This window comes from Trichechus manatus, unplaced genomic scaffold (genome assembly GCF_000243295.1).
Source record: "Trichechus manatus latirostris isolate Lorelei unplaced genomic scaffold, TriManLat1.0 scaffold00090, whole genome shotgun sequence".
Taxonomy (NCBI): domain Eukaryota; kingdom Metazoa; phylum Chordata; class Mammalia; order Sirenia; family Trichechidae; genus Trichechus; species Trichechus manatus.
In genome coordinates, this window is record NW_004444026.1 from 10,850,982 (window position 1) to 10,859,077 (window position 8,096).

General features: G+C 38.9%; 1 pseudogene; it reads left to right on the forward strand.

The window, feature by feature from the left end:
- The first annotated feature begins 266 nt into the window (after positions 1-266).
- On the forward strand, positions 267-680 carry LOC101342350 (40S ribosomal protein S17-like; annotated as a pseudogene).
- The last annotated feature ends 7,416 nt before the right edge of the window (positions 681-8,096 follow it).

Genomic DNA, 8,096 nt, shown 5'->3' on the forward strand with positions numbered 1-8,096 from the left:
TCAATCATGTATACAATGCTAATAGGCACACCAGCCCAAAAGCAAAGATGAGAAGTCAAGAGGGACAGGAAAACTGGACAAATGGGAATAGGAAACTCTAGGTGGAGAAGGGGAGAGTTTTGACACATCGTGGGGCTGGCAACCAATGTCAGAAAACAATTTGTGTATTAACTGTTTAATGAGAAACTAATTTTCTCTGTAAACTTTCACCTAAAGCACAATTCAAAAAGAAAAAAGTCCAGCTCTTTTACCAGGGACCCGCTGACATGGGCTGAGATCACACCAAAACTGCGAAGAAGGTGGCCTGGGTCATCACTGGGAAGCACTACACACACCTGGACAGCGACTTCCACACCAACAAGCACGAGTGCAGGGAGATTGCTATTATTCCCAGCAAGAAACTTGGCAACAAGAGAGCAAGCTATGTCACCCATCTGATGAAGCAGATTCAGAGAGGCCTCATGAGAGGTATCTCCTTCAAGCTACAGGAGAAGAAGGAGGAGAGAGAAAGGAGAGATAATTATGTTCCTGAAGTCTGAGCCCTGGATCAGGAGATCATGGAAGTAGATCCTGACACTAAGGAAATGCTGAAGCGCTTGGCCTTTGGCAGTCTGTCCAACCTGCAGGTCACTCAGCCTAAAGTTGGAATGAATCTCAAAACACCACGTGGAGCTATTTGAATCTTTCTTTACACTATGTGGGCACCAAGAAAAAAAAAAAAAGTCCAGTACATTTTAATTTCAAAACATTAGTGTTATGGATTGAATCGTGTACCCCTGAAAACTATGGTGAAGTCCTAACCTCTGCTTGTGAGAGTGACCTTACTTGGGGAGGTAGGGTTTTTCTTTGCAGATGTTATCAGTTAAATTAACAAAGTCATGCCAGAGTAGGGTAGGTCTTAATCCCATCTGAGTGGTGTCTTATAAACGGGGAGAACATAGAAGGAGTCAGTGTCACACAGGGAGAAGTTGCATGTGAAGATACATCTACAAGCAGCAAAGGAACGTTAAGGATTGTTGGCAGCTTCTAGAAGCTAGGAGAGCTATGGAAGGGTTCCTATCACCCTCGGAAGGAATCGACAGGGCTGATACCCTAATTTGAACTTCTATCCTCCGGAATTGTGTGACAATGAATTTATGTTCTTTAAAACACCTGCTTTTTGGTATTTTTTTATGGCAGCCCTAGGAAACTGTGAAAATGGCATGGAGACAGGGTCTGACTTCCTCTAACTTCACAAGGGGGAAGGAGAATCAAGATCAACAGCCTAAGGCTGATTCCTATGAGGCTGTGGTCAGACATGTCTCCTCTCTCCGCCATCTTTACCATTTCTCACACCACGTCCCTCCCACAGCACTCGCTACTTGTCTGTTGGGTTCAATAATTTATTGCAATGGTCACACAGAACTCACAGACCATACTTATGGTTACGGGGTTTGTTAGGGAAGTAACAGTTACAATATCAGTTTTTCTATCAGGACAGACTCTTCCCACTCATGCTCGAAGGCACGCCTCTCCCTGACTCTTAGCCTCTGCCCAAAGGCATTCAGCTTTCTCTCTCCCTGGGCCGGGAAGCCATCTCCTGCTGCCAGGTCTCTGCTGCTGCTTTTCACTGCCTTCAATATTACAGCTCTCTCTCTGTCTCCTGGTTGCAGGAGCTTCTCAGCACAGGGATCATGGGTACAAAGGATGTGCTGGCTCCTGGCTGTTCTTCCTTGGTGGTGGGATCCTTTCTTTCTCGCCTCTGGGGTGTCTTGTTTCAAGCCCAGCAGGATGGCGAAACTGACCAATCCCTTTGGTGGGCCACAATTACCCTATCACACAGTCCCGCCCAATCACTTGGGTGGGAGTTACAGGTCTATGGATAGAAAGGCCATACAAAAGTGATCCATTGCTCCACAGAAACTAAGACAATTAGTTTCACATTTGATTCTGAGCTTTATCCTGTGCCCAGCTTAGGGTTCTTAGGGTTCCCTTAGGTTGGGAAAACAATGAAGGGAGAGGTTATGGTGAACTTCCTTAATATTGTCTCATGTTGTTCTTTTTGTCCTCCTCTCCCCCCCCCCCCCATGCTGCCTCTTCTCTTTCAACGTGGAGCCTAGGGAAGGGAAGAGAGCAAAGGACAGAAAAGTCCATACTTGCTAGTACAGTTTTTACCTGGTATTGTTGCTTTTCTGATGTGGTAGAGAAAAATGACGATAATTTCTCCTTTGGACTCTTTGTGTATATGCGTGTGTGTGTGTGTGTGTGTGTGTGTGTTTCTCATAGAATCCAGTTGCCAGAAATCTTTCACCTGCTCTTCTCTGTTGGGGTGATGGCTGGCTACATAAGAATCTCCTCAGCCAACTTCTATCCATTCCACACAACATTTGAGGTGATGTCTTGCCACTCCAGGCCTACTTTTTGAACAGGGTCTTTCAAGTTGACTCAGATCTGGCTTCTTTCCCCTTTTTCTAGGGAAATACATATGTATCCTTACCTTTGAAACTCTAGAAATTCTCAAAGTGCAAGGTATTCTTAGTGTAACCCCATCTCTGTCACTTCAGAGTGCTCTAAGCAGCTTCTTGTCTTAGATGGTTTTCTGGGGGGCATAAGTCAAGCATCCGGCCCTATGTCCCCCAAAATTCACAGAGGACATCAATCAAGACCTCTGAAACCCATTTTGATGGGGAGGGTGGGAGAGGGAACATATAGCATCTCAAAATGCTTCCTCTAAATAAATGCATACTCTCCAGGTCTCCTCACCAATCATCAAGCATCCCTGGTTGGTTAAGCCCTAGAGATGGCCCAACTTTTGTTAAGCCTGTTTTTTGGACCAGGCATCTCTCTTTAGAATTTTGAGTACTTATCATTCTTTAGTTTCAGGTTTGGGACAGCAGCCAAAATTAACATGCTGGAAAAGCACTCAGTTGACATCTTGTTGTATATGTTAAGTTTACGTGTAATGTAGCTACCTAATAAGTGGTTGTAGTAATTTACTTGTTATTAAAGGAAAACAGATGTGTCAGCATCAATTCTGTTGTAGTGAATCATTCTTCCTTATGAGGATGGTGGGAAAATTGAAGAACAGAATCAAATAAAATGAAGAATGAAAGAGAATTGCATCTTTCTATGCAATGATCACCACCTGGTAACTTCTCACTCCTGTTTGAGAGATAGCAAGGAAGGATTCCATTTCCTCAAATATATTGAGATTTGCTATCACATGTTATTTACTTGACCTGGAATCCTCTTCCATCTGCCCTTTTGCCCATTGCTTAGAAAACTTCTATTTATTCTTCAAGACATAACAAATGCTTCATCATATTTTGAAGAGCTGGTCTTCCTTCCTTTGTACTCTCATAGAACTTCATGCAGACTTTTATTTTTACACTTAGTGTGTTGGATTGTATGTTTTAGAATTATGAGATTCTTAGGAGTAAGGATCACATTTTATTATTGTTTCTGAAGTATCTAACATGATGAAGAGGCTAAAGTTGGAGGTTAAAAATAAGTATATCACATTTAATTTGCTTATTTGGCTCTCTAAAATCCATGTAATTGCCTCAGAATGTTATGCACAAGTTGGAATATGCAAAACAACTCTGACTAGAATGTAATATTGGTTTAAAGTTTAACCTTATGGTTAGACTGAATCCTAATATGATAAGATATTTCCTTGGTGTCCTGAGTGTAACTATACTTTCTACCTTTCTTGTCATGAAGTATTCAAGGCTACTATACATCTCATATTTGTCCTATTCCAAGCCTGCTAGCTATTGTTGTTGTGTACCATCCAGTCGACTCCAACTCATAGTGACCCCATAGGACTGAGTAGAACTGCCTCATAGGGTTTACAAGGCTGTAATTTTTATAGAAGCAGATTGTCACATCTTTCCTCCACAAAGTTGCTGGTGGCTTTGAACCACTGACCTTTCTGTTTAACAGTTGTGCTCTTAACCACTGTGCCACCAGGGCTCTTCCAAGTCTGCTAGCACTAGTTTTTAACAAGCAAAGTCAGAATATGAAAACTTTGTTTTATAGTATATATACATTAGGGAAAGGTATTTTCTACTTTTTATAAAGGATATTTACTATAGATTATATTGTGGTCTTCAACAGATCAATAGATGTAAAAAACAGAATTGTAAGAAATCCTGCTATTTACAAAAACAATGTAATATTCAATATCTTATTTAGTTCTTACAACAACACTGTGAGGTAGTTGATTTATCGTCCTCATTATGAGAAACCAGAAGCTTAGAGAGTATTTTAATAACTGCGCAAAATCACATAAGTGAGAAGTAATTGGTAGATTCACAAGCCAAACCAATTTGTATTGTAACAACAGAAAGACATACACATGATTTATTTGGAAAAGACTTGTTGCATAATTCTATTTATAGGTACCATTACCACATAGTCAATATTTAGTGTAAGAAATGATGGTGAATGCTTTCAAAATTTATTCTGAATTTTATGTTTATACAGCACTTAGTACTTTTAAAAGTGCTTCAATTTTCTCATCGGATTCTCCTAATAATCCAGACTTTGAGGCTTATTCTTCCTTTATTATCTTATAAACTCATAAATATTCTAAAAATAGACATAAATTCAAGCATTTTGTGACATTCCATAATACAGATACTCAGTTACAAGGTCCTGAGAAAGTGAAACTATAAATTACAATGCCATTTATAGCTTTGAAACGAAGACACTACCTCTTCTTTGAGTGGTAAAGCTATCATTCATCCATTCATTACCTAATTAACTGTGCTTCTATCATAGTCCAAGAACAGGGCTTAGGTCTGTGGAAGATACTAAAATTAATAAAGTGTATGCTTTACCATCAAGTACCTTATATTTGAAATTAACATATAGATGGCATAGACATATGTAACTCAAATATTTAGTAAGGAGGATAAAATATTTTAAATAAATTTTGTAAAAGTTCTGTTGAAAGAGAGTAATACTACTTTGGAGAATCAAGGAAACATTTGGGAAGAGAAGACATTTGAATAGAGCCATGAATGATACAGGCAAGTGAAAAAGAGATAGTAGAATCTCCTACTCTCAGTGATCGAAAATGAAAGACAAAAAGGATTTCATAGGCTGTAATCTTTACTGGAGCAGATTGCCAGGTCTTTTCTCTGTGGACCCACTGGTGGGTTTGAACCACCTACCTTTCAGTTAGCCACCAAGTGCTTAACCACTGTGCCACCAGGGCCCCTTATATATCTTCATAGAACCCTGCATTTTTTCTGTTCTGATGCTCGTTATATTTCATTGTAATTAGTTGTTTAATTGTGTGTCTTTCGAGTTAGACTACAAAATTTGTGGAAGCAGAAAAAGTTTCTGCCTTCTTACTCATGTATCCCCAGCACACTGCCTGGTTTGTGGAAGTTGCTCTAAAAATATTTATTGAATGAATATGTGTATACACACACACACGCATATATATATACACACACGTATATACACACCCACATATATATTTGTATACACACACATATATGCACCACATATGGAATAAATCCTAGAGTAGCAGCAAAGGTATGCATGTTATTTTACAATTACAAAAGCAGATGATAATAATTAAACATGTTAACAAGTTATCTGGTATATTATTCCTTTCACAGTTTAGAATAACCAAGATTTTTAGAGGGGGGAGGCAGGTGTCAAATCTTTTGTGCTGCTGTCCATGGTGCTAAATACTAATATTGCACCCTTGAGAACTGTTAATTCTCTGGACATTGGAGGATGGGAAATGTGCTCTCCTCTTTCTTTATATGAATCCTCACTTATGTACCCCCTAAAACATCCTAATCATCATTTTCATCATTATCATTACCATCAGCATCACAATAGCTCTCATTTACTAAGCAGTTGCAATATGACAAGCTCTGTTTTATCTATTTCACTTCATTTAAACAGCAATATGAGATATACTCTATTATTTTATGTAACTTAACTGATGAATAAATGGCAGATTAGAGACAGTAGCCTGTTCAAGGTTATTCAGCTAATACGTAGCAAAGCTGAAATTAAAACTAAGGTCTCTGTGACCCCCAAAATTGCTCTTAAACACTATATAATATGGATTTCTTCAGTTTGGTCTAAGCTCAGCTCCACAACCTCTGCTCTTTCTGTAATTCTAACTAACACCAATATATCCCTATACTCCTGGCATTCTTTGACATGTCTATGAAATATCATAGTTTATGAAGCACTTTCACATACTCAATCTCATTTAATAACAACTTTGTAAAATTGGTGTGGTTGATGGTTCTGCTCACATTTTACAAGATAAGAAAACCATACATCAGATGTTAATTGACTTGTCCAAGGTAACACATCTGGTAATTGACAGATATCCAGGTACCTGGACAAATTCTTTTCTCCACTATATTGTGTCACCTCCTTATTTGCTTATGTAAATTTGTGTTAGTAAAGTTTAATGGACAAAAAATTACAGCAAAAAGGAGTTGCTTCATGAGCATTGTCCTGTCCACTCCAATACAATAACAAAACTGGGTTATCTTTTACTTCCCTTAGTCTGTATATGAGGCAGAGGCTACTAGATCCTTACCTAATATCAATTCTCCCTTCATCCTTACTAACAAAGCTCAGATTTTTGTTGAAGGGGGACAGTGTCTCAGTTGAAAAGTCCATGTCTAGACTCCCTGTAGACATAGGTAACTTTGTACAGAGTTCATGTGAGTTGGTAAAAGGGGCAAAACACTTTTGCTTAATATCTCACATTGTCTTTACTAGAGAGTGAGAATAGCCATATTTGGGTGACAAGCTGTATGTGAAATTATTGTTATCTCATTTTGTAGTTATTAAAATTGAGGCTAAGAGAGGTTAAAAATCTTCCTGTAGTTCAGATAACTACCAGGGGAACTACAACTTAGATTATTAACCCTAAATATTTTCCAATTATATTTCTTCCCTTTCTCTCTCTTTCTCCAACTCTCCCTCTCTCTCTCTTTCATTCCGAATTTTGAGTGGAAATTTGGGGACACTTAGTAAGAAAGATTGAAAGAACTCAAAAATGACACTAATTTAAAATCTGTTAATTCCTACAGAGTCTATAGAATTTTTTCTTCAGCACTATTGTACTTAACTTTGTGCCTCTATAGTTGTATCTATAAACACCATCATTTTCTAAAAAAATAGAAAAAATTTTTAAAAAATATATGGTGGTTGATCAGAATTTGTTTTTTTATAATTAAAAGTTTATTTCAGCTTTACAAATCATTATTGGCAAAACTACCTCTGCAACTTCCTTTACCTTCACAATTCCTTGCTCAGATTATACTTCTTGCCCAGAGGCAAGCACTGTGAGCACATCAATCTTTTTATATCCCTGGGCATGATTCCTGGCATTTCCTGACACAAAAGCTGGTCTACATTGGCAAAGTCTCAATGTCTAAACACTTTCCCTCCCACCTGCCACCAACAGAATCTATTCTGTGGGTCAAGGTGGTGTGAAACTGCAATTTAGTGATTAGCTAGCAGGAAACAGAGCTCCATCAGAAATTTCTTTTTTGTACCTGTTGGAATCCTCCAGGGGCAGCTGGTTGGTGGAAGCAGAGAGACTATGAAGATAGTACTGGTTTCCAGGATCACTGCCAGGACACAAAGGGTGACCCCATGTCTCCTGTAGTAAGAAGATATGGCTATTGCTTCCTCTTCATGTCCATGGAAGAGAACAAGCCAAGTCTTGGGAAGGGCTGTGCAAGTGGGGCTTGTTTTCATCAGCTTCTTCATCAACCTCTGCATAGAATCCAGAAAGGTAATCCAAACTATTCTCCTTTTTTTCTGGATCAGTTTATCTTTGGCATCCACACAGAGTCTACTGTGGGTGGGCAGTTGGTAGTATTACTCTACCCCATGTGCTCCTCATCAACAGGTTTGGATGTCTTTGTTTTCCACCTCAAATCCACTGAGAGTGTTACCCTTCTCTCTAGAGAAGAAGTCTCTCACCTGTCAAATTCCTCTCCTCCATGAGCCCCTTAGTGTCTTAACCATCTATTTCTCTACAACACCACTCATACCCAGTCCCAAATCCAGCTGTTTTTCTCCTTGGCCTCAGATTTGTGTTATCAGAAATGGAC